The sequence below is a fragment of the Astatotilapia calliptera genome, chromosome 16 (genome assembly GCF_964374335.1).
Source record: "Astatotilapia calliptera chromosome 16, fAstCal68.1, whole genome shotgun sequence".
NCBI classification, from domain to species: Eukaryota; Metazoa; Chordata; class Actinopteri; order Cichliformes; family Cichlidae; genus Astatotilapia; species Astatotilapia calliptera.
The window spans coordinates 30,830,438-30,849,619 of record NC_137437.1 but is presented as its reverse complement, the minus strand read 5'-3'; the positions used below and the strand labels follow the sequence as shown (position 1 = coordinate 30,849,619).

General features: G+C 41.7%; 1 protein-coding gene and 1 long non-coding RNA gene across 8 annotated transcripts in view; one reads left to right on the top strand and one right to left on the bottom strand.

Moving 5' to 3' along the window:
* LOC113007765 (nck-associated protein 5-like) overlaps positions 1–17,374 on the bottom strand; it is a 111,460-nt gene extending 94,086 nt beyond the window's left edge. For 3 of the 6 annotated variants that reach the window (XM_026144675.2, XM_026144676.2, XM_026144677.2), the window contains exon 1: positions 16,370–17,372. The gene's annotated coding sequence lies outside the window, so the exon portion shown is untranslated. Of the gene's footprint in view, positions 1–16,369 lie in introns of all 6 variants that reach the window. The other 3 variants (XM_080290485.1, XM_026144672.2, XM_026144674.2) reach the window with 3 other exon arrangements.
* LOC145420956 (uncharacterized) lies at positions 8,535–11,802 on the top strand. 2 transcript variants are annotated; one of them, XR_013902199.1, is made up of 3 exons: positions 8,535–9,047; positions 10,912–11,190; positions 11,235–11,802. It is a non-coding gene; the product is annotated as an uncharacterized LOC145420956 (long non-coding RNA). The 2 variants fall into 2 exon arrangements; XR_013902198.1 differs by lacking the exon at positions 8,535–9,047 and having other exon boundaries at positions 10,429–11,190.
* Positions 17,375–19,182: the final 1,808 nt, after the last annotated feature.

The following is a 19,182-nucleotide window of genomic DNA, read 5'->3' as shown; positions in this document are numbered from 1 at the left end:
TTTGATTGACAACAGCTTTACAGCACAACTTTAAAATTATTGAAGCACTGTGGGATCATCCTGACAGACAACAGAATAAAAAGCTGAAACATCCAAAGAAGACCTTTGAATTTCCTTCGAGAAGCCTGGAAAACTATTCCTGAGGACTGCTCAAACGTATTTCTTGTTTTTGCATATTTAAAAATTATTTTTAAAAATGCGACAAAGCAGCAGAGAAAAAGTCTGACAATGAAGAATCACAGAAGTTGGTTGGGTCAGATCATGTTGATGAATGCTGTGATCTGTGCTGTGAAAAATACACCTTGAAGCTCTGCTTTATTTTATTTTATTTTAAAAAAAAAAGCTGGACAGCACATGAGTGTTTATAATTTATACTCTTAATTAATTATGAAGGTTTTGAGGGTGCTGAGGCACCATCGTCAGGGCAGCTTTATTATTCTTTGAACTGTGAAGAGCAACAGCTTCACTCCTCATGTCACAGCAGCGGGAAACAGAACTGGTTCAGAGGTGCACCCTTTTTTCTTTTTACCCTGAGAAGGTCGGCTGGACAGAAACGTGTGATTTAATAAACTGAGGTTACACGAGAGTGTGGAGCTTAAAATTTATATTTTTAAAACAACAGTGGAAAACAAAAAGATGGATTTGAAGCCTGTAAAAATACTTATTTTTAAAGATCAGCAGAGAGAGAAATCTTCTGCTGTCTTAATGTTTCTGAAATGTTGCACTTTATTTTTATTTAACTATAGAATATAAATGATTTACAAGTTATTAGGTTCATTTTTTACTTGCACTTTATTCAGAAACACTTTCCCCCCTGTAGATTCTGTCTTGTGATACTGAAATAATTCTAAAACAGCTTCATTATGGTGCCATAAAATAGCTGTATAAATGGTAAATGGTAAATGGCCTGTATTTATATAGCGCTTTACTCAGTCCCTGAGGACCCCAAAGCGCTTTACATATCCAGTCATCCACCCATTCACACACACATTCACACACTGGTGATGGCAAGCTACATTGTAGCCACAGCCACCCTGGGGCGCACTGACAGAGGCGAGGCTGCCGAACACTGGCGCCCCCTTGTGGCTTTTCTAGGTAACGCACACTAATTTAACAAATGTAAGCTTCATGTGGTCCAGCTCGATGTTTTTGTTTCTTAACATTATAGAAGAATCTGATTTAAGTGATTTTTCACAAAATATTTAAATATATAACTCCAAATATCTGAAACATATTTCACATCTCCAAACCAGAGTGTTACAGAGTGACCAGTTCATCCATAGTTTGGTGTTGAAGTATTGCAGACATACATGTGAGCAACCATAGGCGAGGAATACAGGACAGGAATATTAATTTTATATGAGAAAAAACAGCAACATAAGCATGTTTTTCAATAGCTGTCCAGCAGATGGAGCTCTTCACTCATTTTCCTCAGTAATCTGGAGTCACATGACATCTCTAAAGGAATCATGTGACTTTTGTCCTGAGCTCACAGTCATGCAACATACATGTTAAACAAACGTGGTGCAGAATGACATGTGATCCCGATTTATGATATTTTATCTTTATTTCTGTTTGTTTCTGAGCGTAAACACCAGAATAAAAGATGAGGAGTGAGCTGTGTATATGGAGGACCAAAACTGCCACAGTTTAAATGTGGGGGAGGGGGGGGGGGGGGGGGGGAAAGGTCAAGAAAATAAGCCAAAACTATTTGCATGAATGAATTCATATTCAAGACAAATTTTAAAAGCAATTATCTACTTTTGTGCCTTTTATTTGATGTTGTATTAAACCCCCTTTTTATTTGAACCGTTATGATCATCCATCCATCCCTCTCCTCAGCCGCCTCCTTAACCTCATCCAGGGACACACTGACACATTCCCGTGCCAGCCAAGAGATGTAATCTCTCCAGCATGTCCTGGATCTACTCCAGGGGCCTCCTCCCAGTAGAATATGTCTAAAACACATCATCTAAGAGGCATCCATATCCGGCTCAGATGTCTGAACTACCACAAATGGTTCCTTTTGATTTGGAGGAGTAGCCGTTTCTACTTTGAGCGCCTCCCAAATGACCAAGTTGCTCACCATCACCTCTCTAAGGGAGAGCCCAGACACATTTCTGAAGAAGCTCATTTCCACCTCAAGTATCCACAGGAGCTCGCGGCCTGAGAGTAGAAATGTAGAACAACCAGTAAATCGAGAGTTTTACTTTCACCACTACAGACCAGCACAGCTTCCACATACCTGCTGATGCCACAGCAGTCGATGAGTCTCCTGCTTCACTCTCCTCATACTTAAACCAGGGGCGCCACCAAAGGGGGCCCGGGGGGGGCACCCTGATGGAAAAAATTCTGGAGGCACCCCTGACTTAAACTCAGTTCGGAGCAGCAGCTACTCTTCACTGCTGTCCATTTTCCAGCTGTGACTTTAAGGTGTTAATTCTCATCCCAGCCTCTTCACTCTCAGCTACAAACCTCTCCACTGTGAGGTCACGATCATCAAGACTGGCTTTTATTTTTTCATTCATCTTCTTCTTCCAGCTGCTCCCTTAGAGTGTCCAACCCTCTCTATTCCGCCTTCATATCTACATCTACATCCATGAACCACCTCTGAGATTTTCCTGTTTTCCTCCTGCCCTGCATTATCCAATATATTCACTCTCCCTTCTCTGCACATGTCCAAATCATCTCAGCCTTGTCCCTCTAACTTTGCCTATGCTCGACCTGAGCTGTCTCTCTCATGTAGTCTGATGTGTGAAACTCTCAGCATCTTTAGCTCTGACACCTCACTCACCAGCCCCTCACTCAGGACCAGTATGTATTTTACCCACCAATGAGGAGGCTGTCACAAAAGTGCAAATCATTCTGAAATTGTTCCACAATTTGCAAACAGCTTTTTGGAGATTGGTGAACTTCTGCCCCAAAAAGTCCCTTCAGCTGTTTCTTTTTAGTACCACTTACTTTTCCAGCCTTCTGTTGCCCCTGTTCCAACGTTGATAAGATGTCTTATTGCCATCAAATTCAAAATGAACTCATATTATTCATACAACAGTAAAATGTCTTAGTTTAAACACTTGATATGTTTTCTCTGTTCTATTATAAATAAAATACAGGTTTATGATTCTGTTCACAGTGTCCAAACTTTTAATAAAAATAAAACACGTATAAAATACTAAGTGCACCTAGTATTAACTTATACTACAAGAGGAAGCTATGAGTTGACATCATTATAGACCGATTATATCCTGCAGGGCGTCTATTATTAGACTCCTTCTGTTAATACACAGAGTGACATGCAGTTCTTTGGCCGAGAGTGCATCATTGTACCAACGCAACAAATGGTAAATAGACTGGTTCTCATAGTGCTTTTCTGAGCTCTCAAAGCACTTTAAGAGTCACCAACAGAGGTCAGTTTTGTTTTCACTCGGTACAAACAGCGGGAAGTTTCAATTCATGGGTCTCAGCAGGGGTTTAATAGAGACTTCCCCTCACGACAGAGATATAAAGAGCTGAGGGTGGGCACAAGAGTATTCGGGTAGCAAGAATGCACAGTAATCTAAAAAAGCACTTCAAAATTACCCACCCAACTGTTAGACCTTTTATTACATCTGGATTTAGAAATCTGCTGCAAATTAAAAAAAACAATGCTGCGAGTTGAACACAATATAAAAGTGCATGTGTAACACAAAAAATACTATTTTTGTCTCAGTGACCAAAAAAAGAGAAGAACACAATTTATCCAGTTATACTGAAATCAGGATGCCTTCATGGGCTTAAAATGTCCAACTTCACAGCAGAAAAATCCAGCTGCTGTAAAACTGTTCTTTTTAAATAGCTCATCCATCTGGATATTGTTAAAGCTTAAATTTGGGGTGTGGTCAGTTTGTTTAGATTTAATCTCTGTTAAATCACTGAACTGGATTTATTCATCTTATTTGTGCTCTTAGTGCCTTCCAGAGCATTTTAATGGATTATCGAAGAAATAATGTAGTCTGCTGGGTGGTTAATTGTACTAAAAGGCCATGCAAGAACCCCATACTTCAGTTTTAGTGAGTAGAATCCTAGGTTTACCTTCAGATGTTGCTTAGCACTAATTAGCAGATGTGTATCTGTGGAGCACATCTGCTAACCAAGACAGCTGATAGTGTAGCCCTCTATCCTCTTATCCAAATATGTCCATTTCTGGTTCCATACTTTGTCTTTATGTTTGTGTTTTCCTCATAAAACTTGTAGCATGACATGACAATAAAGGTTCCTTATAAATGTGGCTGTAGCTTCCAGTAACATAAAGCCAATGCAGAGGTGTCTTAAACCTTAAATTCTAGCTGAAGGCCACCAGAGGGCGATAGTTGTGGTTGCAAAAATGTGGATTCCAGAATGAGTTGTGAATCCGAAATTTAATCTGAAATGCCCCAAAACTTGGGTTTAATACATGAAAAGTCAGAGCTGCTTCACCAAACCATCCATCCATTCACTTCCGCTTATCCTTTTCAGGGTCGCGGGGGGCACTGGAGCCTATCCCAGCTGTCATAGGGCGAGAGGCGGGGTTAACCCTGGACAGGTCGCCAGTCTGTCGCAGGGCCAACACACACAGGGACAGACAACCATTTGCACTCACATTCACACCTAGTGGCAATTTATCCAATTAACCTATCCCCACAAGCTGCATGTCTTTGGACGGTGGGAGGAAGCCGGAGTACCCGGAGGGAACCCACGCAAACACGGGGAGAACATGCAAACTCCACACAGAAAGACCCCGGCCTGATGGTGGAATTGAACTCAGGACCTTCTTGCTGTGCGGCAACAGTGCTAACCACCGTGCCACCATGCTTCACTAAACCAAAGTTAAAAATCCAAGATGGTGGCAGGAAACGTAAACACCAGTAAAACTGCAAAACTTTTCATCGGTTCTGCCGCTGTTGTGTATTTGTGACTCTCTGGCAGGGTGCAAAGTACAGACATTCGGGATTTAAGTAGAAGTACAGATACTAGTGTTAAAAAATACTCCAGTAAAAGCTGAAGTACTGATTCGACTTCTTTACTCAAGTAAAAATGAAAAAAGTAGTGGCCCTGAAATGTACTCAAAGTAAGAAAGTAAAAAGTAGCTCCCTGAGGCACAAGACTCAATTTCAATTTGTTATATAGGACACAAGGAGTAAAAGAGAATTCATATATATATTCTGTTGCCTACAGGTTGCCTCCACAGCTAAACAGAAAAATTAGTACAATCAGAGGTTAAAAGTGAGACTTGGCAAGTGGGAGAACACTGAGACCTGTGTAGTGACTCAGCGTGGGCTAGGTTGTTGAGCAGGTCACCTACTAATCTGTATGCCAACTATCCTGGGGCAAGAAACCAACCCAAGGTTGCTCTTTGATGTATCCATGGGAGTATGAATGTGTGTGAATGTTAGATAGAAGCACTTACATAAGCACTATATAAGACCCAGTGCATTTACCAAAATAGTAATGGCTCAAATTAATTCCTAATATGAGCTTCAGTAGATTTTCATAGTGTACAGGCTGTGATCAGCTGACCTGAGTGGATTTACACAACTGAATTCAAATGATACAGTTCATATAAAGTGAAAACTGAAAGCATCATATCTTAAATACAAATTCATCTCTGCTACACTTAATGTAACCTAACTCTGACCATGAGCACCACAGCCACTGTGCACACAATGCTGTGCTGTGAATTCACCACATTAATGCAAGCTTACCTGTTTATCCTGGACAAAACTAGCCAGTATTTTTATCCAACATTTGAATATCACAAAGTTAGAATAGCTTAGTTTGTTTTGCAGGACGTTATATAAAATTAAAATATATGATTTATCAAAACACATTATATATAAGTCCAATATGTGATTAAAATTATGATATTACATATAATCTGCAGACTATCAAGTGTCACTGAACAGTCTGCATCTTTTAATCCGACCTCTCTTCTTCGTCTCCAGTTCTGTCTTTCTTGTCTTTCTCCATTTCTTAGCGAAGTTAACTCTTTTCTTTCTTTTCTCTCCCCGTAAAATACAGCAGCTGGACCTTTAGCTAGCAACACACTGTGTGACAAAGTGCACACAAACATGTTTGCATGTTTGTTGAGCTGATAGGAACATTATGCCGTGTAAAATGCTAATTCCTCTTCTGGAGCTCTACCTAGATGCTCACAACATACAGACACCTGCACGCCTTTCTGGCCCACTTTAACCCCCCAAAACGCTATAAATGAAAACTGCGGAACCTAAAGTAACAAGTCTGTTTTGAAAATGTAAAAAGCAGAAAGTACAGATATTTATGTTAAAATGTAAGAAGTAGAAATAAAATACCCGGGGTAGTCTTGCTAAGGTAGAATGGAGGATTATCTGTGACCCATCCCACCTCATCACATCTGTTTTTTAGGAAGATTGTGATGATGGAAAAAGGTCCTGTCTGTGGTTTTCCTTTTGTCCCTTAGCCATGCATTAAACATCCTCTGAAGACAGACTTTATTCAGTGGAGACGAGGGAAAGGTTTCTAAATAAAGACAGGTTAAATAAAAACAAACAGCACTGTGAGGGTAACGACTTTAAAGTAAATCAAGTTACCTGTAAAGCAAGCACAGCTGTAATCTGATTGTGCCACAGCAGCCAAAGTTAGATAGCACATGCGCATTAGAGTACTTCATCTCCTCATGCACCCAGAGCTGATCACATTTCTCTGCCTTTGTGTCACAGAGACAAACAGTTTGACATTTATTGTCATCTGATGCAGAAGAAGAAACAAAGCTCGCGTGTGTTTACTTTGGCCGCTCTCGGAGAGGAAAGCTCTCCAGTGTAAATAGGGTAATTACATGTCTTCCTTTTGGGCGGGTGGGAGGGTAAATTGGTATAATCAAGGCAGCGGTTCAGCCTCTGGCATTGATGTAGGAATGAATTAGGACAGGCGCTCGCTCAAAGTGCCCCCTGGGTACTGAATGAAGGCATACTTCTCCCCTAAAATCACATCCTGCTGATAGAGCTGCGAGCCAGTCCGGTGACTGTACGAGCAAATGAAGTGACTGGAAGTGCAAGCTGGCAACTCAGACCTTTTACGCCTTTGTGCATTAAACAGCATTATTTTTATATACTGACAGAAAGCAAACTGGAAGATCTGTTTCATTCATCTGAGAAATCGAATGTGCGTGAAGCTAAAAAAAACATAAACAGGTGATGCTATATTACTTATTCGCTGAACCTTTCACGGCTCCGTCTCCTTCACAGCAGTATAGGACTGTAATTTATCTGGTAAACATGGAAATTTTATGCATCCCTCTCTGCTTTCATCCCATAAATAGTCCTTGGGTGAGATATTTTTAGCACTAAGCTATTTTTTTATGCGTCCTTGATGCTGAAGAAGTGCTGTAACCATTCTGTCGTCCCCCGGTCTCCAATTTGATTCTGCAGCAAACAGTCAGTCTTCAGTCTTTGATGCAGAGCTATTTATTACAGATTCTTCATCATTTTAACTGGTTTTTAAATTCGGGGAATGATTCAGCTCTTTCTCAGCTTCGCTCTGTCGAACAGTGTAATTACACTGAAGCTTAAACACGATACCAATGCAGATTTACTGGAATTTATCTTCCACCAAAGCTCATGGCTTATTTCTTCTTCTCTAGACAACAGTTTGGCTGCAGTTCCAGAAAATGTTGTACAAATAAAATAATTAAATTCCTAAAGTTATCTAAAGCTTCACTAATCTGGTCTGCACTCCAAAAAACACTTCACGCCACACTCCCATGATTTATACACTAATTTTTGGTTAACTAAAGGTCAGCGTCTCTACAAAAATCATATTCCACGTAGCTTCACTGCATGTTTTTCATTTACTCCCTGCTGCGACTCCAGGACCCACACTGCACTGATCAAAAGTGAGGCTTCAAGCCAACAAAAATGCCACAGTCATCAGTTGTTACAGCAAAAATCAGATAATGAGCCCACAGTATGTTTATGTTCAAACACCAGAGGTCTGCAGGGACACGGCTGGAGGTGGAGGCCAGGGAGAGGGGGATCTATACATCTCGCATCACAGCCTGTGTGTATGGTGATCAGCACAAACTTGTGTGGGACGTAAAGCTAAGAGGTTTTTATTTTATTCAATCTTCCCATCCATCGATTTTTTTAAGCCTTCATCCAATTCAGGGTCACAGGGCTGCAGGGTGACAGGCGGAGTACACCCTGGACAGTTCAATCAGTTCAGTTCACATTCAGCACGTAACCCGATATGCATGTTTCTGGATGTCAGAGTCCACACTGAAAGGCCTCAGCCGGCCGGATTCAAACCCAGGACGCTCTTGCTGTGAGGTGACAGTGCACACTGCTTTACCAATGTAAAGGAAGGAAGGAAATGCACTGAGCACAAAGAGAAGCTAACATTTAGTCTTCATATTCTCCTTTAGTCCTAATCCCCAATGTTATCTGTTATTTCAGATGTTTTTTGGTCTAATAATCAATCGTTTAGTGAACATACATCGACTGGACGCCTTGCTTTGAGCTACAGTTTTATTGTGACATAGAAAATAGATGGAAAACTCTCTGAGAAAAACCTTTCAGTCATTAACATAAGTTTCAGTTTTATTTTGGCTGCGTTTCCTTCATCACTGGTTTTTCATCATATTACACCAAAATCTGCGTAGCTTCTGGTTTCGTGGTGACTCAGTTTTCCACCTCAGGCGAAGCGTAGGCAGCAAATGACAAACGCCTATCGTGGTTCTGGATTCTCCTGTTTTATTTTGCGTTATCGGTTTTACTTCCTCTGTTTGGTAATCGTCCATCCCGGCCTGATCAGGCTCACCTGTGCTGTCCTCCACACCTGCTTCCTCTCCCTCAATCACTCGTTCATTTAAATCCTCTCAGCTTCTTTGTCCTGTGGATCATTCTGCACTTATCTTGGTGTGAACGACTTCTGCCTGCTCTCCTTTTGATCGCTCGTCTTGCTGTCTGCCTCACCGTGTATTCCCACCACCTATTTTTTGATTTTTGGACTTTCATTCTCACTGCCAGCATCCTCCTGCTGTGGAAACCGTTGCAGTAGGTTAAAACCCACCCGCTCATTCAGTGTCTGGGTATTCTTGTTTCTTTAGTTTACACGCCTCTGTCAGTCCGCCCCAGGGCAGCTGTGGCTACACTGTAGCTTGCCATCACCAGTGTGTGAATGTGTGTGTGAATGGGTGGATGATTGTGTATAGTGTAAAGCACTTTGGGGTCCTTAGGACCAAGTAAAGCGCTATACAAATACAGACCATTTTATTTTTTACATGACCAGGCCAGGAAGCGATTCAGCACAATGCAATGAAGAATCAACTGTTTCCCATAAACAACAATCAGTCATCCACACTGTGCTCACACAGTTAGTGCTACTGTACAGATCAGCGATGTGCTTTTTTTCCATTGACGTAAAATACCAAAAACCTAACGCTGCTGGGCAAAATAAATCAAACAATACATCAGTGAATGAAGGTAAAATACTGGGAAAGCTAATCATGGCAGGAGGTGACTCACAGCACACTTAAAGGACACCTCAATGGTGCTTTCAGATACCATCAATTAAAACAAAGACACGTGATACGTGCAAATTCCCATCACCTTGGGTTTGTAGACTTTGTGGTTTAAATAACCAAACGTTAACCGGAGTTGTTGAATTGCCTCGGGAATCCTATCGACGAGGGGCCCTGCAAGCTTTCAGCATCACTGCAGCTGTGCTATCCTCTCTGAGTGGGAACGCTGAAGAAAAATGCATGGATGTGACTCAGGTGTGCTCAGCTCCACTTTAAAATACTCATTCCACCCTTTCCCAGCTCATCATTCCTCCGGCCTGCTCAGAGAGTGTGAAATGGTTTTTGGTGGCGGGGAGATGATGACTGACTGTAGACTGAGAGCTAGCTGTAGCTACGGTCTCCCTGCCGTCATCTGAAATGGATGAAACTGGGGAGTGTTTTACCAGCAGGTGTTTTAACTCAAGAGCTGTTTGTCAAAGAAAGTGAAAACCGTATGTGCTGCTCGGTGGGGAAGCTAACACTGTACATGGAATTAGCATATTTTAAGGAAATGTGTAGAGAAATGTTTGAGCTGATTAAGTCTAAGAGTTGAAGCCAAAGAAACTGAAATTCTTTCAATTGCTGGCAGGATACCCAACTTCTTTTTCTCAAAATCAATCAATTTTCTTTTAATGACTGCCGGAAAAAAGCTGATATTTTGTAAATAATGCTTTTGCAGGAATTGACTACTTTGACTGTCAGGTGGATGGCTACACATGCAACTGTAGCTTCTAGCTATCAGGCTTCACCTCAGATAACTGGAGTCCCTGAACTGGACCTCAGGACTGAGTTTGTATCGGGGGTCTCATCCCAGAACCAGTCTGGGGTTTACTTGTATCCACCCAGTTGCCTGCATGTGTGGTTAAATGTACTAAGAACAAGTCGATGCTTCAGTTTTGGTGATTAAAATTCTGGCATCTTCTTCCCTGGCACTAATGATCAGGTATCAGCTGATTACAGCACACCGCCATCTCATCTAAATATTCTCCCCAAAACACTGGAGTGACGTCAAGTCGTCTACGCTAACCCTTCATGTGTTTGTCTGCCCCGCCCTCATTAGGTTCACCTGTAGCCAATCAGGCCTGAGCTAAATATCTTCAAGTTCTCCATGCTGCAGTTAAAGATCTTTATTTTTGCTTTAAATTTGGATGTTTTTAACCAGCAGCACAACTTTGGTTTGGGATCTGGCCAGTAGCAGCTGTGAGTTTCTATCTTGAATTTAGGCAAAAATAATCTTTGATCTCACCGACTCATTTTATTCTTGATATCTTAAAAAGTAGAGGCTACTCTCGATCTGAAGCCTTATAATACAGAGCACCGATAGAACCAATAAAACCTTCCTTTTCTTTAACCTTTAGGCTACCGCTGACCCCTTTTATGTGGCTGTACGGGGCACTCATACACTCCCCCAATCAGATGTTTTAGAGTATCTGCTTCTATGTGGCAGCCGTGGAAGAGATGCAGCAGCAGACAATGGTTGAATCTTTGCCCTGGAGCTACTCTACATACACTGTTTAAAGGTTTTCTTGTACATTGAAATGAGGTCAGCCATGCCGCTGCCGTGACTCAAATAATGCAGCTTGCTGGACTCTATTTTTTTTAAATATGTATCTTAAATAAATCCATTAAATATACACGTAACAAGCTTTGATATGTCTTTAAATGAGTGTGAGCTGAGGAGATAAGTGAATGTAAATGTGGTGAGATTACAAGTGTCTTACTTATCAGTGGAGTAATTGCATCAGTGTGACAGTTCGGTCTGTGTGGTAATTTTTTATCGCCGTGAGGGACAAGACCTAATTGTTTACTTTTCCCAATTTATTGTAACTCGCAGCTGTCACATTAGCTCTCTTTTTGAAGTCCTTCCTGCTTAACTCTTCCTGCAGGAAGAAGCCACAGCAGTGAGCTTAAATGGCCACTGAAAACGCTGCTGTTACAGTCCAGACGACCACGAAACTCTTATATCGCTCAATGTGTGCAGACCAGTTTTGGATGTAACTACAGGAAGTAAATGTGGACTCGCACACCTGACAATGTGGCCCAGATTTGGATTGGATTGACTGGTGTCGACCATCTTTACATCAGATTATTGGTGAATGAACGGCACACAGACTGTTTCACTTTTCAGACCTGAAAGCTACAGCCATGTTTTTGTCCTGCTTTTTATCCTGGGGGTGTGTACGCCATAGTGGCTAATGTTGTTTGTATCTATACTTGAGTCTGCACTGCTGTGCCATCACAAGGGAACTGAGCTGTTGATGTTGGACTTGGAGCTGATCCAAGTGAGTCTAAATGTGTACAGACAGAGCCGAGAAAAGGAAAAATACACATCCTCTACAGTGGAAGAATACTTTATATACTGAGTGAGTATTTTGAGCGAGATGATACAGTTACAGCTGGTGACATTATGTTTAACAGGGGCATTATCCTTGTTGATGATTGGCTGACCAAAGCATCCAGGCCACGGGACGGCTTTGCAAACACAAAAGACAAGTTGTAGACAAGTTATTAATAATTCCAGTTTTTCAGTTTTTCTGCTGCTCCCGATGATGCCTGGGGTGTAAAAACTGCCCAACCAATCAGGTGGTCAGGAGTAAAAGGACATTTTGTGTTTCTTGTTCAGACATGAACATGAGCGGGGGACTTTTTGTAAGCCTAATTGTTAAAAAATTGACATCTCATGACATCTCAGTAGCGGTGTCCTTGGTTCAACCCCCGGCTGGGGGGAATTTTGTTGCACGTCATGGCCTTTCTCACCCACGTATCCACTTCCTGTCCGCCTCTGCACCAAGAGCCCAAATAAAGAGAAAAATCTTTGTCTGATGATAGCTCCTTTAAAGAAGTTGTATGATTTATGAATTCTAAACTTATAAGTTGACTCACTGACACGTCTGTGTCTGTGACTGCAAAATGCTGATAAGGTTATGAGTAATACATACCCGGGGAGCTTCTTATCAAGAGCCTGACAACCCACTGTGATGAATACATGTTAATGTTATAAATAAATACATGATGAATAAAGACAGAGCGCAAAATAAAACAAACTTCTTTGCTTCTCTAGATTCGTGCCAGTACTGTAGACAGAAAACATCACATTAACTGAAATCAGCCTCCTACGCTCACCATCATCTGACCTCTGATCAAGTGACACCCACTGCTAATTTCTTTTAGAATTTCTGATGAGCTGATATGTGACTTGATGTGTGTCTTTTTCACTAAACATGAATGAACTGATTTGAGCTCCGCTGAGGAGGAGGAGAGGCTCCCTGGGATCAGTGCGATCTCATCTGAGTAAAATCATAAAATCAAAATCTTTTCCAGGAAGAAAAACAAATAGGATTTCTTCTTCATTCAAGCAGAATGAAGCCAAGTGCTTTTAAAAAAGGACTCGAGTAAATTATTAATCCGGGTCTCCTCCGCCTGTGCCATCCTAGCCTACTTTTCTTGGCACTTTGGGGGAAGCACACTGACTTGTTGCTCTCCATGACACTTCCCAGGCCATACATTATACATGCAGCTATTCTGCACAGATCATGCATACTCGTCATCACAGCCATGAAACTGGAGCTGCTGTACTGTGAAAGTCTTGAGCCACCCATTATTTCTTTATATTTTGCTACCAAGAAGCCAGACTCTGCACCGTTTTTGTTTTTAATTGGTTTAGAGCAGCAGATCTCCAGACTTTCTGAAGGTCTTCCAAATCTTTTCTTTAGACATTGGCTTGAAGCCTCATCAGAAATGGTCTCAGTGGCTGCCAAGAAGCCATTCTTAAGGGGGAGGCTCTGTTGGACATCTTGTCAATATCAGTGAAAACGAATGCAAGAAGGCACCATCAGATTTTGATCCACCATACATTTCCATCTGGAAAGCATTTGATTGGCATCAGCTTCATTTTTCAGAATGACAATGATTCCAAACTGACTGCCAGTGCAGTAAAATCATACTGGGATAAAGAATCATACAGTGGAATGCTATCAGTCATGGATTGGCCTCCCCATTCAAAGAAGAGCTTTGAATGTCCTTCAAGAAGCCTGGAGAACTATTCCTGAAGATTATTTAATGAAATTATAAGAAGGCTGCCTCAGAGAGTTCAGGGTGTGCTGAAGAATAAAGGTGATCATACTAAATATTGACATTCAAAGTCATTAGAATTGGCAAGAACGCTGTTTTCACCTTAAATCCTGTATTTTCATGTGTGTTGGCACGTATCTGAATAAATCACTGCAGCTATATCAACAACATATCAAGAAATGAGGGGTGGCTCAAGACTTTTGCACAGCACTGCAGGTGATGTTTTGTGATGTATTCAGGGTTAAAAACAGCTTAAACACTTAAAATTTCTAACACTGTTTTTAATGCCACATCACAGCTGACACAACCAGAGAAAATTACATCATTTCCTTCAGGTTGTTGGGTGTTTTTGGTGCGTTTAGATGCGACAAGTAAAGAAAGCTCTGCTAGGTTTTTCTTCATCCTCCACATCTCATATCACAGAGAACGAGGCCATTTATGTTTAATTTCAAGTCCTATGTTGTAATGGAGCTGATGGAGGGAGGCGCAGTTCATCAAACTGTCATTTTCGCTCACAATTCTGGCTTCTAGTCCATCAACAAACACGGTTTTGTCTGGTTTCACACATTCTCCTTCACTTTTGTCCCTCCATAAAAGTCCAGATTCACTCCCCAGCAGGCCGTGGCAGGCTGACATCACTTCTTATTAAGATATTTCATTGATTTTATAATTAAAGTTAATGGAAATTCACTTAATTAAAGAGACATACCTGTTTTTTAATTAATCCAAAGTCTGTTAAGTAACCATGTTAAATAATCTCCGGGAACACCATAATCTGGTGTTAAGTTCTTACAGTCTCTTATAGTCAGCACAAGAAACAAGTAAGAAATAAGGTCAGCTTAAAGCGCCGCACTGAAAGGACGCATTACACTTACAGTGATGATGTGTGTCACTGTCATGTGCATCAATCATACGTTCCCTGAGATGGCACTCAGTCATAAACACAGCTGCACATTAATACAAATGTAATATAGATGGAGCTTTTGTACTGCAAGCATCATTCACCCATTCATACACACACATTCTATGCCTAAGCTCATTTAACCTAACCTCACACACTCCAACCAATGCACTGGAGGCAACTCAGGGTTCAGTATCTTACCCAGCGATACTTGGTCATGCAGAAAGGCCAGACGTCACTGGACTTAAACTCCATCTCTCTGCTTGCTAGCAGAAAGTGCTGCTGCTTTCAGTAACCTGCATTTTGGATATTTTGATTGGCGCGTGACCAGAGCCTGACAACCAATCCTATTGGACTAGAGCGAGCCAGTCAGTCTTACAATGAGAGCTTTGTTAGGACCAGCGGTGGAACAATCAAGTATTGATGCATTTATTGTAAAGCTTTAGTTCATTTTTATTTAGCAGGCTTAAAAATATATGATGCTGTATTATTTTTAGATAAAGTTACCCAGCAGTATACACAGTAAGTAAAATCATCTCCAGATGCAACATTAAAGCGATATTCACATGAATGAAAATCTGATTATGTTGTGTATTTGCCTCTGCGTAAAAGAGTTTTTAACCTCCACAAAAAGGAAAAACACCCAGACTGTGGTTTTAAAAATATTAACTGGATTTTTAAAAGTGGGTTTAATTTACAGAAGAATGAAACACAAATTTGTTTATTCAGTGGTGGGAAATAATTATACATTCTTCTTCTGTCAAGCAAGGTAACAGACTTACTGCTTCAACAACATATGGACCAATCTTTCTTATATATATCGCCTCTGTCAGTGCACCCCAGGGTGGCTGTGGCTACAATGTAGCTTGCCATCACCAGTGTGTGAATGGGTGGATGACAGGTTGTGTAAAGCGCTTTGGGGTCCTTAGGGACTAGAAAAGCGCTATACAAATACAGGCCATTTACCATTTACCATATTCATGTATGTAGGGTACTTTTACTTTTGGTACTTTAAGTATAATTTGGTATTAATGTATCTGTGCTTAAACAGGGACTTCTAGGTAAAGGGTCAACATGCTTCCTTTCACAAAAGTACCTTACAAAAAGTACCTATCAGAGGTACTTTTGAAAGGTACTTTTTCTCATTACCTGAAAACTTTCACCAGCAGGGGGCAGCAGTTAACATCTAGTGCAAAGATATTTCTGATCTGCTGCTGCTTTTTTAAACGTTTAATATTTCCTTTTAACTCCGCCCAAATTTCCTCAAGAGTAAATTGTGAAACAAAAATAATGATTTGTCTGGTTGACTCACTACACCATCTAGTGGTGCTAATTTGCATGGCATAAAAGTACAGCCTGACCCTAGTTCACCTTCAGTAGGTATCTCTTCAACACAGTACAAAGATGTTTTGGATATAAAGTCTTAGCAACCTTTTTTTCATATTCTTGAGCTTTAAATACTTATGCAGCTTCTTTTTGAGTAATACACCCATATGGAGGCTCAGGGGGCCTGGAAATCATATTAAATGTTCTCCACTCTTCTACAGTTTATTTATTTCTGATCAAATATCCTGATGTTCTCATTATTTAAAACATGTGTATTTTAGAGATTTTAAAATTGCACTATACGATTAACATCTTTTTAATTTTAGGACTTTAGAGCCTGGTGTGAGACATCCTGAAACCTATAAGGCCTCATTTTCAGATTAATGAATTCAAAACCTTGTTAATTTTTAAGAATCTGCAGGAAGCCTGGTATTTAAACACACACACACACACAGACACACACAGAAAACCAATGAGCATGACATTTCAGCGCGCAGGTCAGTGCTGTGCGTCCTCACCCTTCCAGCTGCTGTGCGTATCCACGGAGACAGATGTCAGCAGAGGCAGCAGGCTGAGCGGCGACCACCGAGGTCCAGAGCATCCCTCGTCCGCCTCACATCGGCAGACCACCCGAGGAGGAGCAGTGCCGCGACTCCACGATCTGGGTCAGAGTCATCCTGAAGAAGAACGCAGACATCACAGGCCCGCATGGATCCTAACATCCAGCCGCAGTCGCAGCATCCTCCTCCTCCTCCGTCTGCAGCTGCTTCGGATGCAATGAATTCCACCGAGACTCAGACGGGAGCAAATCCATGAGGTTCTCTCATCCACGCTCGACGACGGCTCTCTGCTGCTGTATGAGAATCTAACTGCATCAAGCATCAGTGAAAGACTGCCTCCTCCTCTTCCTCCTCCTCCTCCTCTCCCTGCCTCTGCCTAATTCACTGCTTTATCGCTCTATTTCTGTCTTTCTCTAATGCTCACCCATATTTCCACTTCACTGCGCCCTCTTCCTCTCTCTCTCTCCCGCTCTTCCTCTCTAATTCTCAGCTGTGTCTCAGCACTCCGCTCAGCCTGTGCCCAGAGGATGTTGAACATGTGTTCAGGATGGGGGTTGGGGGACTAATGACTTCATAGGTGGCACTCTTACTTCTCCCACTGATAGGTTAGGGAGGACGGCACCCTGCGCTAACTGTTTAAAGATAAAAATCAGAGCCTGGCCTCTTTTTTTTCCCGTCTTTGTAAACGTTCCTATATTTGAAGCAAACACTTGCTTAGATGAGATTAACCATGAGGCTGAAGGAAATCTGTGGAAGGACAGCTCTGCAGGAATGAAATGAGAGGAGGGATGAGTGAGCCACAGTACTCCACGTTATAGAAGAGGAGCAGAGGGGAAAGGGAAGATGTGGGAGGCAGAATAAAAATGGACAAACAGTGGAAAGAGGGAGGGGGGAGGAGAAAAGAGAGCTTTGGAATATTTATAGAAGACTGAAGCGGAGAAATAAGCTCTATTTCTGTGCTGTGACACCCGGTTGCATCTCGGATGATACACTGTCAGGCTAAGTCAAATCAAAGGCATCCTATGGTGCCTCTGCAGCAGCAAGCAAAGAGAAATTTGCCTTTATTTCGAGCAGATTACACATTTCGTTCAGGCTTCGGTGGCAAAGCATCTCTGATTCCGGGATCTGCAGACGGAAGAGTGCTTAATCAAGGAAATGATGGCCTTGTGACAATCATGAGAGCCGCTTGACTGAGTCACAAAACGAGGTTAATGTGGGAGGGAGAAGAAGGGGGTGCACAAATATGAAATCCAAATAAAAAATCCTTTCCCTGTTAACCGAGGAGGAATGAGTCAAAATAGATTCAATGTTCCAGACACGTCACTCTGACTGCAAATTTAAAAACGTACGTTCATACGTCTGTGTGTGTGCGTGTGTGTGGAGAACAGGATACCTCTGGGCTTATGCTGTGACCTAGATAAGGCCTTGATGCTCCCAAGTCTGTCAGGCAGAGTGTATCCGAGTGTGTGTGTGTGTGTGTGTGTGTGTGTGTGTGTGTGTGTGTGTGTGTGTGTGTGTGTGTGTGTGTGGCATCCCATAGAGTAAATGCATGTGTGTCTAAATGCAGAAGAGAGAGAGAGATGAAACGAAGCTGCACGGCTGCGATGCCTGTGTGACTAAGAGCCTCAGCTGGATGACATACAAATGGGTGACCGTTCACACAGCAAGAAAGCTAATCCAAACACACAGGGATACAAAAACTGCAAGTCTTCAGCCTCTCGCTGCAACCTTACGTCACATTGAATGCAGAAAACCTGTAAAATTACACAACATAACAAAAGCATAGTAAACTCAAGCCCTGATGCCAAAGCTCGTCCCTCTCCATGCAAGACTCAGTGAATCACCCCTCCACCGTTTGGGTGTAAAGCTTAACAGCTTAACGCCCACTATGGATGTAGATTAGATTGTTACGGGCTCTTAGATTTCCCTTCCATATGGCATAAAATTAAACACTTCTGAGGCTTTTTACCTCCATATAGCCCAGATTAATATAACATAATGAACCAAACCCATACCCCCTTCACTCTATTACTCTGCAGCTATTCAGTGCATTATGTAAAAATGACAGGAATCATTTCGCCCCAGTTAATTCTTGACCTGTCCTCTGGCCAGATTTGTCATTAAAGGGTTAATCCCGTGCAGCAGGAGCTCTGAAAATTTAACGAAAGGACAGAAAACTCGGTAGGCTTTAAACGGGCGCGGGACAAAAATAGCCGTTTCTCACACAGATGGTGACTCTCCCACAGAGTCACGCATGGCAAAAAAAATGATGGGAAAAAACTCATCAGCAGAGACTCATCAGTAAACACAAGCGTCCTATTTGCTCCAAACAGGATATGACACATATGCATGTGGAGAGCGCTGTCTCCAATTTCACTCTGGAGAGCGACACGCTCAAAATGTCACCGTTTTCACTCTTTGGCAAGTTCAGAGACTTTGAAGTAAATACTCCCAAAGCAGGAAGGCATTCAGAGGTCAGGTGTGTTATTCTACACAGACTCTTGGAAAAAAAAAAAACCCACCAAAAGTATAAAAGTGGCAGTAACTCATAAACGGTTCAACACTCCTGTCAAACTCGTTGAATTAAAGTTGACATTCTGCACTTCAATCACATGCTGTTTGGTTGATTTAAAATCTACTTATGGAGTTACATAACTGTATGTCTTCTTCTTCTTTTGGTGACTCCCTTTTAGGGGTCACTGCAGTATTCCTATCATACTCCTCTGATCCACCAACCATCCGCATGCCCTCCTTCACTACATCCATGAATC